This window comes from Amblyomma maculatum, chromosome 1 (assembly GCF_055883805.1).
Source record: "Amblyomma maculatum isolate TAMU_Amacu chromosome 1, ASM5588380v1, whole genome shotgun sequence".
In the NCBI taxonomy this organism is placed as follows: Eukaryota; Metazoa; Arthropoda; class Arachnida; order Ixodida; family Ixodidae; genus Amblyomma; species Amblyomma maculatum.
The window spans coordinates 491218725-491231224 of record NC_139344.1 but is presented as its reverse complement, the minus strand read 5'-3'; the positions used below and the strand labels follow the sequence as shown (position 1 = coordinate 491231224).

General features: G+C 50.5%; 1 non-coding gene across 1 annotated transcript; it reads left to right on the top strand.

Moving 5' to 3' along the window:
• Positions 1-9056: 9056 nt before the first annotated feature.
• LOC146210226 (small subunit ribosomal RNA) lies at positions 9057-10871 on the top strand. Its single transcript, XR_014704597.1, has one exon. It is a non-coding gene; the product is annotated as a small subunit ribosomal RNA (ribosomal RNA).
• The last annotated feature ends 1629 nt before the right edge of the window (positions 10872-12500 follow it).

Here is a 12500-nt window from a genome sequence, read left to right as displayed (position 1 = left end):
GCGGGTCCCCTCGCGGATTTTTAGCGCTCGAGGCGTTTGGCAGACGAGCCGCTTCTTTTACTTTTCTCGTAGTAAGAACGCTCGCAGATGGAAAAGATGCGCAGACGCGGTTTCTCGCCCGCGGACGGCGCTCGGAGATGCGCTCAGGTTTCAAGTTAACTCCGGCGCGCGAGCAATCTACTTTTATTATTATTATTATTATTATTATTCTTAGTGCCGCAAAACATGATGGCGATTTTTCAAGTTTCCACTTTTAAGGTTCTAAATTCACGCACGCACGAGATTCTTTTTTTTTTCTTCAATTTCTTATCTTGCCTTCATGACGAAGCCAACTTTACAAAAACCGGACGGCTCGCAGCAAGCTTGAATCGCTCTTGCGCGCATGCAGCTTCACACACCACCAGGCGCTCCGGGAGGAGGAGTAATGCGGCAAAGCCGCCGTTGTTCCACGCAGACAAGGCAGACGCAGCTGCGAAAGGGCACTTTTTTTTTTCTCTCTCTCTCTCTCATGCCGCATACAAACGTGTCGCACGCACGAGAAAAAAAAATATACCGAACATTAAACGAGGCAAAAAATATCATTTTTTTACAAGAATGGCCATCTTTTAGCGCACACACAAGAAAACAAAAGAAAGAAATCGTGTTTTGTGCAAAGTGCAAGAGACCTTTTTGTTCAGCGATGAATCCGAATCGCCGTTTTCTTTTTCTTTCGCATTTCCGAAGTTTGCAGAAGATTTTCTAAACCCCCTTAACCGCGGTTTCCGAGAGGTAATGCGACAATACCTTAGTAAGATTTACTTTTTTTTTTTTTGTAAAGTCCTCTCGAGCTATTTCTAATTACACTGGCGCAAAGTTTGCTCACAAAAGTGGCTGTGTGGCGCTTTCTCCAGTTTTATTGCATAAAAAAAAATTCTTTGTGTGTGTGTGTGCGTGTGCGTGCGTCGGGAGGCAGTTTTACTCACTTCACTCCCTTCATCACTCCCTTCAGCAGCTGAATTTAGTGGTAAAGAATCTGCGAGAAACCGCGACAAACTTGAGGCAGCACTACAAATGTTGCAATATTGCAAATGTTGCCTGCAATTTGCAATATTCAATTCGCTGAAAACATTTAAAAATTTACGCATCGCTAATGGAAGCAGTTCGCTTCCATTAGCGGCTTTCCCGCGCTAAGCTTTGGCGACGACTCGTCCCTCGATCAAGACGTCGCGCGGACGCGCCTTTGTTACAACACTTCTTTAGGCGCAACGAGCTCCAGGAAGACAAAAAAAACTGCAAAAACGTTCTATCTCCCTACCCGATATCGCCCCGGCAGACGCGGTTTAGGAAAGCGACCGGCTGAGTATTATTTACACCCTTCTTTCCTTTTCGGGGCGAATTGATTTCGAAGGCTCAAATAAACAATTTCTCCCATTTCAACCTAGTTTCTCTGTCAGGACCGCTGTTTTACATCATGATCGCGGTGCATTTGTTGCATAAGTTTTCGTACCACTTCTTTAGGCGCAACGAGCTCCATGCAAAAACTGAGCTGCGGCGACGCCGCTCTATCTCCCTACGCGATATCGCCCCGGCAGACGCCCTTCACAGTTCTCCTCTTGTGGTCCGATTTCAGAGGTTTTGAGAAAACGCGGGTAAACTAGCGACATGAACTAGCGACCAGCATGAAGGGCTCGATGCCATTTTAATGCAGAAAGCATTTAAAAATCTACACAAATCTAATTAAGCGCGTGAAAAAATATTAAAAGGACGTGAAAATTGGTCCCATTTGGTCCCAAAATTGGTCCCCGATCGAGACTTGACGCGGACGGACGGCACGCGTTTGCTACAACAGCTTTCGCGTCCCTTTTTTAGTCGCAACGAGCTCCACGGAGAAATAAATGGCAAGGTGTACTGCGGCAAAGCCGCTCTATCTCCCTACGCGATATCGCCCCGGCAGACGCGGTTTGGAAAAGCGGCCCGCAGTTCGTCCCAGAGTATTATTTACACCCTTCTTGACGTTTCAATGCGAATTGATTTCGATGGCCCCAATAAACAATTTCCTTCATTGTATTTTTACGCATCGCTGGACACTCAACAGCCGAGTTTCTGCTCTGAGGACTAATTAGGCGACCGCTGTTTAACATGCGGTGAGACTGGAAACTTTAGAAAATTACGGATGTGTAACTGTGGAGTGAACCTTGCCGGCTCGTAAATAAATTCGTGTTTGTTAATTCCAATGCTAAATTTCTTACGATTTACGCATTTACTGGGATGCTGGCCAGGGCCGTATTTTTTTTTTAACAACTTTATTCGTATGTGCGGAATTGGTGACAAGTGGCAATCGCAACAGTTCTTGTATACATTGAAAATGCTTTTTCTGTGTCTTTGTGTGTGTATCGAGAGGCAGTGCTACTCAATTCACAGTTCTCCTCCCACACTAGGCGACTTGTCGTCCGATTTCAGTGGTAAACAGGCTTTGAGAAAACGCGGATAAATGACGGGAGTAACAAAATTTCCCCTCTCGCCGTACGTGAACTAGCGACGAGCATGAAAGGTTCGATGCCATTTTAATGCTGCAAGCGTTTAAAAATTACGCAAATCTAATTCAACGCGTGAAGAAATATTAAAAGGACGTGAAAATTGGTCCCATTCGCAAGATTAGGCTGCTTTAAGACGGCTTTTCCGCGCTACACTTTTGCGACGACTCGTCCCCCGATCGAGACTTGACGCGGACGAATGGTACGCGTTTGTTACAACAGCTCTGGCGCCTTTTCTTTAGTCGCAACGAGCTCCATAGAGAAAGAAATGGCAAGGTGTGCTGCGGCAAAGCCGCTCTATCTCCCTACGCGATATCGCCCCGGCAGACGCGGTTTTGAAAAGCGGCCCGCAGTACGTCCCAGAGTATTATTTACACCCTTCTTGACGGTTCAATGCGAACTGATTTCGAAGGCCCCAATAAACAATTTCCTTTATTGTATTTTTACGCAGCGCTGGACACTCAACGGCCAAGTTTCTGCTCTTAGGACTAATTAAGCGACCGCTGTTTAACATTGCGGTGAGACTGGAAACTTAAGAAAATTACGGATGTGTAACTGTGGAGTGAACCTTGCCGGCTCTTAAATAAATTCGTGTTTTTTAATTCCAATGCTAAATTTCTTAATATATACACATTTACTGGGATGCTGGCCAGGGGCGTATTTTTTTTTTGACAACTTTATTCGTATGTGCGGAATTGGTGACAAGTGGCAATCGCAACAGTTCTTGTATACATTGAAAATGCTTTTTCTGTGTGTGTGTGTATCGAGAGGCAGTTCTACTCCCTTCACAGCTCACCTCCCACACTAGGCGACTTGTGGTCCGATTTAAGTGGTAAACAGGCTTTGAGAAAACGCGGGTAAACGACGGGAGTAACAACATTTCCCCTCTCGCCGTAGGTGAACTAGCGACGAGAATGAAAGGTTCGATGCCATTTCAATGCTGCCAGCGTTGAAAAATCTACACAAATCTAATTCAGCGCGTGAAGAAATATTAAAAGGACGTGAAAATTGGTCCAATTTGCAATGCTAGGCCGCTTTTCTTGGGCTTTTCCGCGCTGTGCTTTTGTGACGACTCGTCCCCCGATCGAGACTTGACGCGGACGAACGGTACGCGTTTGCTACAACAGCTTTCGCGTCCCTTTTTTAGTCGCAACGAGCTCCATGGAGAAACAAATGGCAAGGTGTGCTGCGGAAAAGCCGCTCTATCTCCCTACGCGATTTCCTGCTCCTAGGACTAATTAAGCGACCGCTGTTTAACATGCGGTGAGACTGGAAACTTAAGAAGAAAGAACTGTGGAGCGAACCTTGCCGGCTCGTAAATAAATCCGTGCTTTTTAATTCCAATGCTAAATTTCTTACGATTTACGCATTTACTGGGATGCTGGCCAGGGGCGTATTTTTTTTTAACAACTTTATTCGTATGTGCGGAATTGGTGACAAGTGGCAATCGCAACAGTTCTTGTATACATTGAAAATGCTTTTTCTCTGTGTGTGTGTGTGTGTGTGTGTGTGTGTGTGCGCGTGTGTGCGTGTGTGTGTGTGTGTGTGTGTGTGTCGAGAGGCAGTTCTACTCGCTTCACAGTTCTCCTCCCACACTAGGCGACTTGTGGTCCGATTTCAGTGGTAAACAGGCTTTGAGAAAACGCGGATAAATGACGGGAGTAACAAAATTTCCCCTCTCGCCGTACGTGAACTAGCGACGAGCATGAAAACTTCGATGCCATTTTAATGCTGCAAGCGTTTAAAAATTACGCAAATCTAATTCAACGCGTGAAGAAATATTAAAAGGGCGTGAAAATTGGTCCCATTCGCAAGATTAGGCTGCTTTAAGTCGGCTTTTCCGCGCTACACTTTTGCGACGACTCGTCCCCCGATCGAGACTTGACGCGGACGAATGGTACGCGTTTGCTACAACAGCTCTGGCGCCTTTTTTTTAGTCGCAACGAGCTCCATAGAGAAAGAAATGGCAAGGTGTGCTGCGGCAAAGCCGCTCTATCTCCCTACGCGATATCGCCCCGGCAGACGCGGTTTGGAAAAGCGGCCCGCAGTACGTCCCAGAGTATTACTTACACCCTTTTTGACGGTTCAATGCGAACTGATTTCGAAGGCCCCAATAAACAATTTCCTTTATTGTATTTTTACGCAGCGCTGGACACTCAACAGCCGAGTTTCTGCTCTTAGGACTAATTAAGCGACCGCTGTTTAACATGCGGTGAGACTGGAAACTTAAGAAAATTACGGATGTGTAACTGTGGAGTGAACCTTGCCGGCTCTTAAATAAATTCGTGTTTTTTAATTCCAATGCTAAATTTCTTACGATATACACATTTACTGGGATGCTGGCCAGGGGCGTATTTTTTTTTTGACAACTTTATTCGTATGTGCGGAATTGGTGACAAGTGGCAATCGCAACAGTTCTTGTATACATTGAAAATGCTTTTTCTGTGTGTGTGTGTATCGAGAGGCAGTTCTACTCCCTTCACAGCTCACCTCCCACACTAGGCGACTTGTGGTCCGATTTAAGTGGTAAACAGGCTTTGAGAAAACGCGGGTAAACGACGGGAGTAACAACATTTCCCCTCTCGCCGTAGGTGAACTAGCGACGAGAATGAAAGGTTCGATGCCATTTCAATGCTGCCAGCGTTGAAAAATCTACACAAATCTAATTCAACGCGTGAAGAAATATTAAAAGGACGTGAAAATTGGTCCCATTCGCAAGATTAGGCTGCTTTAAGTCGGCTTTTCCGCGCTACACTTTTGCGACGACTCGTCCCCCGATCGAGACTTGACGCGGACGAATGGTACGCTTTTGTTACAACAGCTCTGGCGCCTTTTCTTTAGTCGCAACGAGCTCCATAGAGAAAGAAATGGCAAGGTGTGCTGCGGCAAAGCCGCTCTATCTCCCTACGCGATATCGCCCCGGCAGACGCGGTTTTGAAAAGCGGCCCGCAGTACGTCCCAGAGTATTATTTACACCCTTCTTGACGGTTCAATGCGAATTGATTTCGAAGGCCCCAATAAACAATTTCCCTCATTGTATTTTTACGCATCGCTGGACACTCAACAGCCGAGTTTCTGCTCTGAGGAATAATTAAGCGACCGCATGCTTAACATGCGGTGAGACTGGAAACTTGAGAAAATTATCGATGTGTAACTGTGGAGTGAACCTTGCCGGCTTGTAAATAAATTCGTGCTTTTTAATTCCAATGCTAAATTTCTTGCGATATGCACATTTACTGGGATGCTGGCCAGGGGCGTATTTTTTTTTATCAACTTTATTCGTATGTGCGGAATTGGTGACAAGTGGCAATCGCAACAGTTTTTGTATACAGTGAAAATGCTTTGTCTCTCTGCGTGTGTGTGTGTGTGTGGAGAGGCAGTTCTACTCCCTTCACAGTTCTCCTCCCACACTAGGCGACTTGTGGTCCGATTTCAGTAGTAAACAGGCTTTGAGAAAACGCGGGTAAACGACGGGAGTAACAAAATTTCCCCTCTCGCCGTACGTGAACTAGCGACGAGCTGGAAAGGTTCGATGCCATATTATTGCTGCAAGCGTTTAAAAATTACGCAAATCGAATTCAACGCGTGAAGAAATATTAAAAGAACGTGAAAATTGGTCCCATTCGCAATATTAGGCTGCTTTAAGTCGGCTTTTCCGCGCTACGCTTTTGCGACGCTTTTGCGTCCCCCGATCGAGACTTGACGCGGACGAATCGTACGCGTTTGCTACAATAGCTCTGGCGCCTTTTTTTTAGTCGCAACGAGCTCCATAGAGAAAGAAATGGCAAGGTGTGCTGCGGCAAAGCCGCTCTATCTCCCTACGCGATATCGCCCCGGCAGACGCGGTTTGGAAAAGCGGCCCGCAGTTTGTCCCAGAGTATTATTTACACCCTTCTTGACGTTTCAATGCGAATTGATTTCATGGCCCCAATAAACAATTTCCTTCATTGTATTTTTACGCATCGCTGGACACTCAACAGCCGAGTTTCTGCTCTGAGGAATAATTAAGCGACCGCATGCTTAACATGCGGTGAGACTGGAAACTTAAGAAAATTACCGATGTGTAACCGTGGAGCGAACCTTGCCGGCTTGTAAATACATTCGTGTTTTTTAATTACAATGTTTAATTTCTTACGATTTAAGCATTCACTAGGATGCTGGCCAGGGTCGTGTTTTTTATTAACAACTTTTTTCGCTTGTGCGGAATTGGTGAAATGTGGCAATAGCAACAGTTCTTTGGTCCGATTTCAGAGGTAAACAGGCTTTGAGAAAACGCGGGTAAACGACGGGAGTAACAACATTTCCCCTCTCGCCGTAGGTGAACTAGCGACGAGCATGAAAGGTTCGATGCCATTCTAGTGCTGCCAGCATTTAAAAATCTACACAAATCTATTTCAACGCGTGAAAGATATTAAAAGGACGTGAAAATTGGTCCCGTTCGCAATATTAGGCTGGTTTTAGTCGGCTTTTCCGCGCTACGCTTTTGCGACGACTCGTCCCCCGATTGCGACTTGACGCGGACGAATGGTACGCGTTTGCTACAACAGCTTTCGCGCCGCTTTTTTAGTCGCAACGAGCTCCAACGAGGAAGAAGCGCCAAGGTGCACTGGGGCAAAGCCGCTATGCAGTTTTGAACAGCTTCCCGTGGTACATCTCAGAGTAATATTTACATGCTGCATCACATTTGAAAGCGAATTGCTTTCGAAGGCCCTATAAACAATTTCTTTTATTATATTTTTTAAATAGGAAATATTATAAAATGCCATTAATATTATGGCTCTCAAATGTTGGCATGATAAAAACGATTTAATGAATGAATTTTCAAGTCACCTGAAAATCTACAGCCCTCGTTTTTTTTTCTGTTTTTTTTTCCTCTTTACAACACTGGTACAGAGACAAACAGCTAGCGACCGCTGTAGAAACAACAAAAGCGGGACCTCACAAATTATTGCGGGGGAGATGGAGCGAGCAAAACTTGATTTTTTTATTTTGTGTTCAACAAACTTTTCGCAAGGTGAACCTTTTTCGCGTGCGACTAATCCCTTTCGATTAGTGCCGCGTGGTGAATTCCAAGGGCACGAGACGCATCCGTAAGCTCGATTTCAAAGTAACGCGCCGTGCGGCAAAGCCGAACTTCGCCCCGGCAGACGCGCAAAAAGACCCAAGTAGGTCTGGGTATTTATCGCTGCATACATATAGGGCCCTAGTGGCTCAGGCAACCAAGACATTTTGAAGCGCGCGCTCGAACGGCAAAGTCCAAAAGCTGTTTTGCGCACCCAGTCGGCCGCGAAACGACAAGATTTCGCAATCTCGGAATGAGAGCGGCTGCACAGCTAGGGGTTCATAAACGAGCATTGCTCGACTTCGACCAAAGTTGGGTGAGCGCGTCACCGCCCCGCGCGCGCCGGCGGCAGAGTCCACGACTACGGGCACCTGCGGGGTGCCGCACCGCGCCGTTGTCGGTTGCGCACGATTCGGCGCTTTCTGCGGCGCAGCCCTTTCGAGCAGGTCCGCGCGCGTGCACCATATTCCACGAGTACGGCCGCGGTCGGGGCGCCGCGGCGCGCCGTTGCAGGTCGCGCACGAGCCAGCGCTTTCTGCAGCGCAGCCCTTTCGAGCAGGCCCGTTCGCGTGCAGCTTAGTCCACGAGTACGGCCGCGGTCGGGGCGGCGCGCCGTTGTAGGTCGCGCAAGAGCCAGCGCTTTCTGCGGCGCTGCCCTTTCGAGCAGGCCCGCGCAGCATAGTCCACGAGTACGGCCGCGGTCGGGGCGCCGCGATGTGCCGTCGTAGGTCGCGGACGATTCAGTGCCTTCTGGGGCGAAGCAGTTTCGAGCAGGGCCGCTCGTTCGTGGCCGCTGCGGCGCGGCAGGGTGTTCGTGTACGGCCGGCGAGACGCACCACTGTGGGACTGTTTTGCATTGAAGGGCTCACGTTCTCGGTGATCATTTCTCGAGTACGATTGCGGGCGCCGAGCGCGCGACGTGCGCGCACGATTCGCCGTCTACTTTACGGCGGATTTTCCTCGAGTACGGCCAGTCGTTTACCCAGGAAGGTCTGGGTATTTATCGCTGCTATTATATGGGGGTGTAGAGGCGGCGGACCAACACGTTGTCTCGACCCCACGGCATTCGTCTGCAGCCTCATCCGCGTCTGCGATGGGGGCTGGTTGTCGGACGACGCTGTTTCCACTGTGTTTTGAGGTGTGTTCCGTGCTGTCCGGAACTCGATTCCGAGCAAGTGCGCCGAAGACGCGGGCGTGTCCCGTCGTCTGGCGGCTTGGCCGTATCGGCAACGCAGCAAGCGCCGTCCGGTGCACGAACGCCACGGCCTCGTGCCGCGTGCGCACCGGTGAGCGCGTTACAAATGTTTCTGCCCAAAGGCACGTGCTCTCTTGCCGCGCGACGAGATCCGGCCCCACGGGGCGGACGTCGCAGCGAGCTCGAACGACGCACAAAATAAGATGCGTCGCGCGCTGGGGCGCCTAAAGGCGGCCTCGAAAGCGCTGCGACAAAGGCACCCGTGGCGGGGTATTGCCTATGCATCTACCTGGTTGATCCTGCCAGTAATCATATGCTTGTCTCAAAGATTAAGCCATGCATGTCTAAGTACATGCCGAAATAAGGCGAAACCGCGAATGGCTCATTAAATCAGTTATGGTTCCTTAGATCGTTTCTTTCTACTTGGACAACTGTGGCAATTCTAGAGCTAATACATGCATTGAGCCTGAAGGCCTTTGGCTGACGGGCGCTTTTATTAGACCAAGACCCATCGGGTTCTGCCCGTACTCTGTGGTGACTCTGGATAACTTTGTGCTGATCGCATGGCCATGAGCCGGCGACGTTTCTTTCAAGTGTCTGCCTTATCAACTTTCGATGGTAGGTTACTTGCCTACCATGGTTGTTACGGGTAACGGAGAATCAGGGTTCGATTCCGGAGAGGGAGCCTGAGAAACGGCTACCACATCCAAGGAAGGCAGCAGGCGCGCAAATTACCCACTCCCGGCACGGGGAGGTAGTGACGAAAAATAACAATACGGGACTCTTTTGAGGCCCCGTAATTGAAATGAGTACACTCTAAATCCTTTAACGAGGATCAATTGGAGGGCAAGTCTGGTGCCAGCAGCCGCGGTAATTCCAGCTCCAATAGCGTATACTAAAGCTGCTGCGGTTAAAAAGCTCGTAGTTGGATCTCAGTTCCAGACGAGTAGTGCATCTACCCGATGCGACGGCTCGTACTGAACATCATGCCGGTCCTCTCTTGGTGCCCTTCATTGGTGCGTCTCGAGGTGGCCTGCGCTTTTACTTTGAAAAAATTAGAGTGCTCAACGCAGGCGAGTCGCCTGAATAAACTTGCATGGAATAATAGAACAAGACCCTGTTTCTGTTCTGTTGGTTTTTGGAATACGGGGTAATGATTAAGAGGGACAGACGGGGGCATTCGTATTGCGGCGCTAGAGGTGAAATTCTTGGACCGTCGCAAGACGAACTACTGCGAAAGCATTTGCCAAGAATGTTTTCTTTGATCAAGAACGAAAGTCAGAGGTTCGAAGGCGATCAGATACCGCCCTAGTTCTGACCATAAACGATGCCAACCAGCGATCCGCCTGAGTTACTCAAATGACTCGGCGGGCAGCTTCCGGGAAACCAAAGTATTTGGGTTCCGGGGGAAGTATGGTTGCAAAGCTGAAACTTAAAGGAATTGACGGAAGGGCACCACCAGGAGTGGAGCCTGCGGCTTAATTTGACTCAACACGGGAAAACTTACCCGGCCCGGACACTGGGAGGATTGACAGATTGAGAGCTCTTTCTTGATTCGGTGGATGGTGGTGCATGGCCGTTCTTAGTTGGTGGAGCGATTTGTCTGGTTAATTCCGATAACGAACGAGACTCTAGCCTATTAAATAGGTGCGGGGTTCCCAGCACCTTACAACCTTCTTAGAGGGACAAGCGGCTCCTAGCCGCACGAAACAGAGCAATAACAGGTCTGTGATGCCCTTAGATGTCCGGGGCCGCACGCGCGCTACACTGAAGGAAGCAGCGTGTCTTTATCCCTGTCTGAAAAGACTGGGTAACCCGTGGAACTTCTTTCGTGATTGGAATAGGGGCTTGCAATTGTTCCCCTTGAACGAGGAATTCCCAGTAAGCGCGAGTCATAAGCTCGCGTTGATTACGTCCCTGCCCTTTGTACACACCGCCCGTTGCTACTACCGATTGAATGATTTAGTGAGGTCTTCGGACCGATGTCCGGCGCGGCCTTTCGGTTGCGCCGGTCTGTTGGAAAGATGACCAAACTTGATCATTTAGAGGAAGTAAAAGTCGTAACAAGGTTTCCGTAGGTGAACCTGCGGAAGGATCATTACCGGACTGTGCTTGTCACGCCCGGCGCCGCCCCCACTTATAAGCGGGGGATGGCCTTTCACCGCGGAGTTGCGAGATTCTGAAGCCGCTTCTCTGCACAAATTGTTACGCCCAGCGGAGCTCCGTCACCAAGGGATTGTCGGACGGTCGGCTTCCGCGGGTACAAACGGCGTAACGCACCTATGACGGTGGGCTTTCGGTTATCGAAGAACTCATCCGCTTTTTCGAAGCGACGCACGGAGTCTGTGGTGCGGGCCGAGGGAAAGGCCTGCCCGCCGCCAAGGGAACGGCGGCGCTGCTGCGAAGTACGAGAGGAAACGCGGCTCGCTAGCTCTGCTGCGGCTACTTCTTTTTGCGTCAGAGTCCGTAGCGCAGGCTCAGGGGAAGGCCTGCGCGCCGCCAAGGGAACGGCGGCGCTGCTGCGAAGTACGAGCGGAAACGCTACTCGCTGGCTCTTTTGCAGAGAGCTGCGCAGAGTCGGTAGCGCGGGCCGAGTCAGTGGCCTGCGCGCCGCCAAGGGAACGGCGGCGCTGCGGCGAAGTACGAGAGGAAACGCTGCTCGCTAACTCTGCTGCGAAGCTCTTTGCGTTCGAGTCGGTAGCGCGGGCCGAGGGAAAGGCCTGCGCGCCGCCAAGGGAACGGCGGCGCTGCTGCGAAGTACGAGCGGAAACGCTGCTCGCGGGCTCTTTTGCAAAAGGAGTAAAAGAACGACTCGGAGTCTGTAGCGCGGGCCGAGGGAAAGGTCTGCCCGCTGCCATGGGAACGGCGGCGCTGCTGCGAAGTACGAGAGGAACCGCAGCTCGCTGGCTCTGGATGTCGTTTGCTTCGTTCAAGGCGTGGTGAACGTCTGACGCTCGCTCGTCGGGCGCGATATTAGGCGCCGTGCCGATGGCGCGAAAGGAGACTTCGGGAACAAAAAGGACGACGGGGTTATAATCCCGCACTCGAACGCATTCGCGGCCTTGAGGTTCTCTCGGGGCTTCGTCCTTCCAGGTTTCCGAGTAGTCTGTCGGTGCGCCACCGAAAAGCCGTCCGAGACACTTGTGGTTGGTGGGCTCCCGTTGCGGGAGTAGTCCGACTGAAGGCACGCTCACACTAGCGGGAAAACGCGCAACGCTGGACGTTCTCCGCGCGCCGTTTCCCGCAGAAACCGGTTTTTTTCCCGCAGGCTGACTTGCTTGACGTTCCGCGGAGCGATGGGGTCGGGAGCTATTTTTCCCGTCCCGCAGAACGGAGTAGCCAATCTAGCCAATCGGAGCGGAGCGCAGACCGTGACGTCAGTCCAAGTTCAATGACTCCCGGCGGCGGCTGTGCGGGCGACGGGAGCATCGCTGGTGTCGCTTGAGTAGCCCGCTCACTTGTGCACGAGAAAAGCGCGCGCTTTCCCTTCGCTTTTGTCACGTGACTACCCTTTCTCGCTCCGCTCGCCTTCGCCTCCTCTACATTCCACGACAAACGCAGCGGGAAAACGGGCGTAGTATGAGCGTCCTTCCGAGGAGCTGCGACGCTGCGGCGCCATGAACGTTGCGCCGCTGCGGGAAGTTTCCCGCTAGTGTGAGCCTGGCTTGACTCTCTTCTTGCGGATTGTCAAGTACGCGCTGTCCGGCTCCAATGCTGAGCGGTGCGCAAG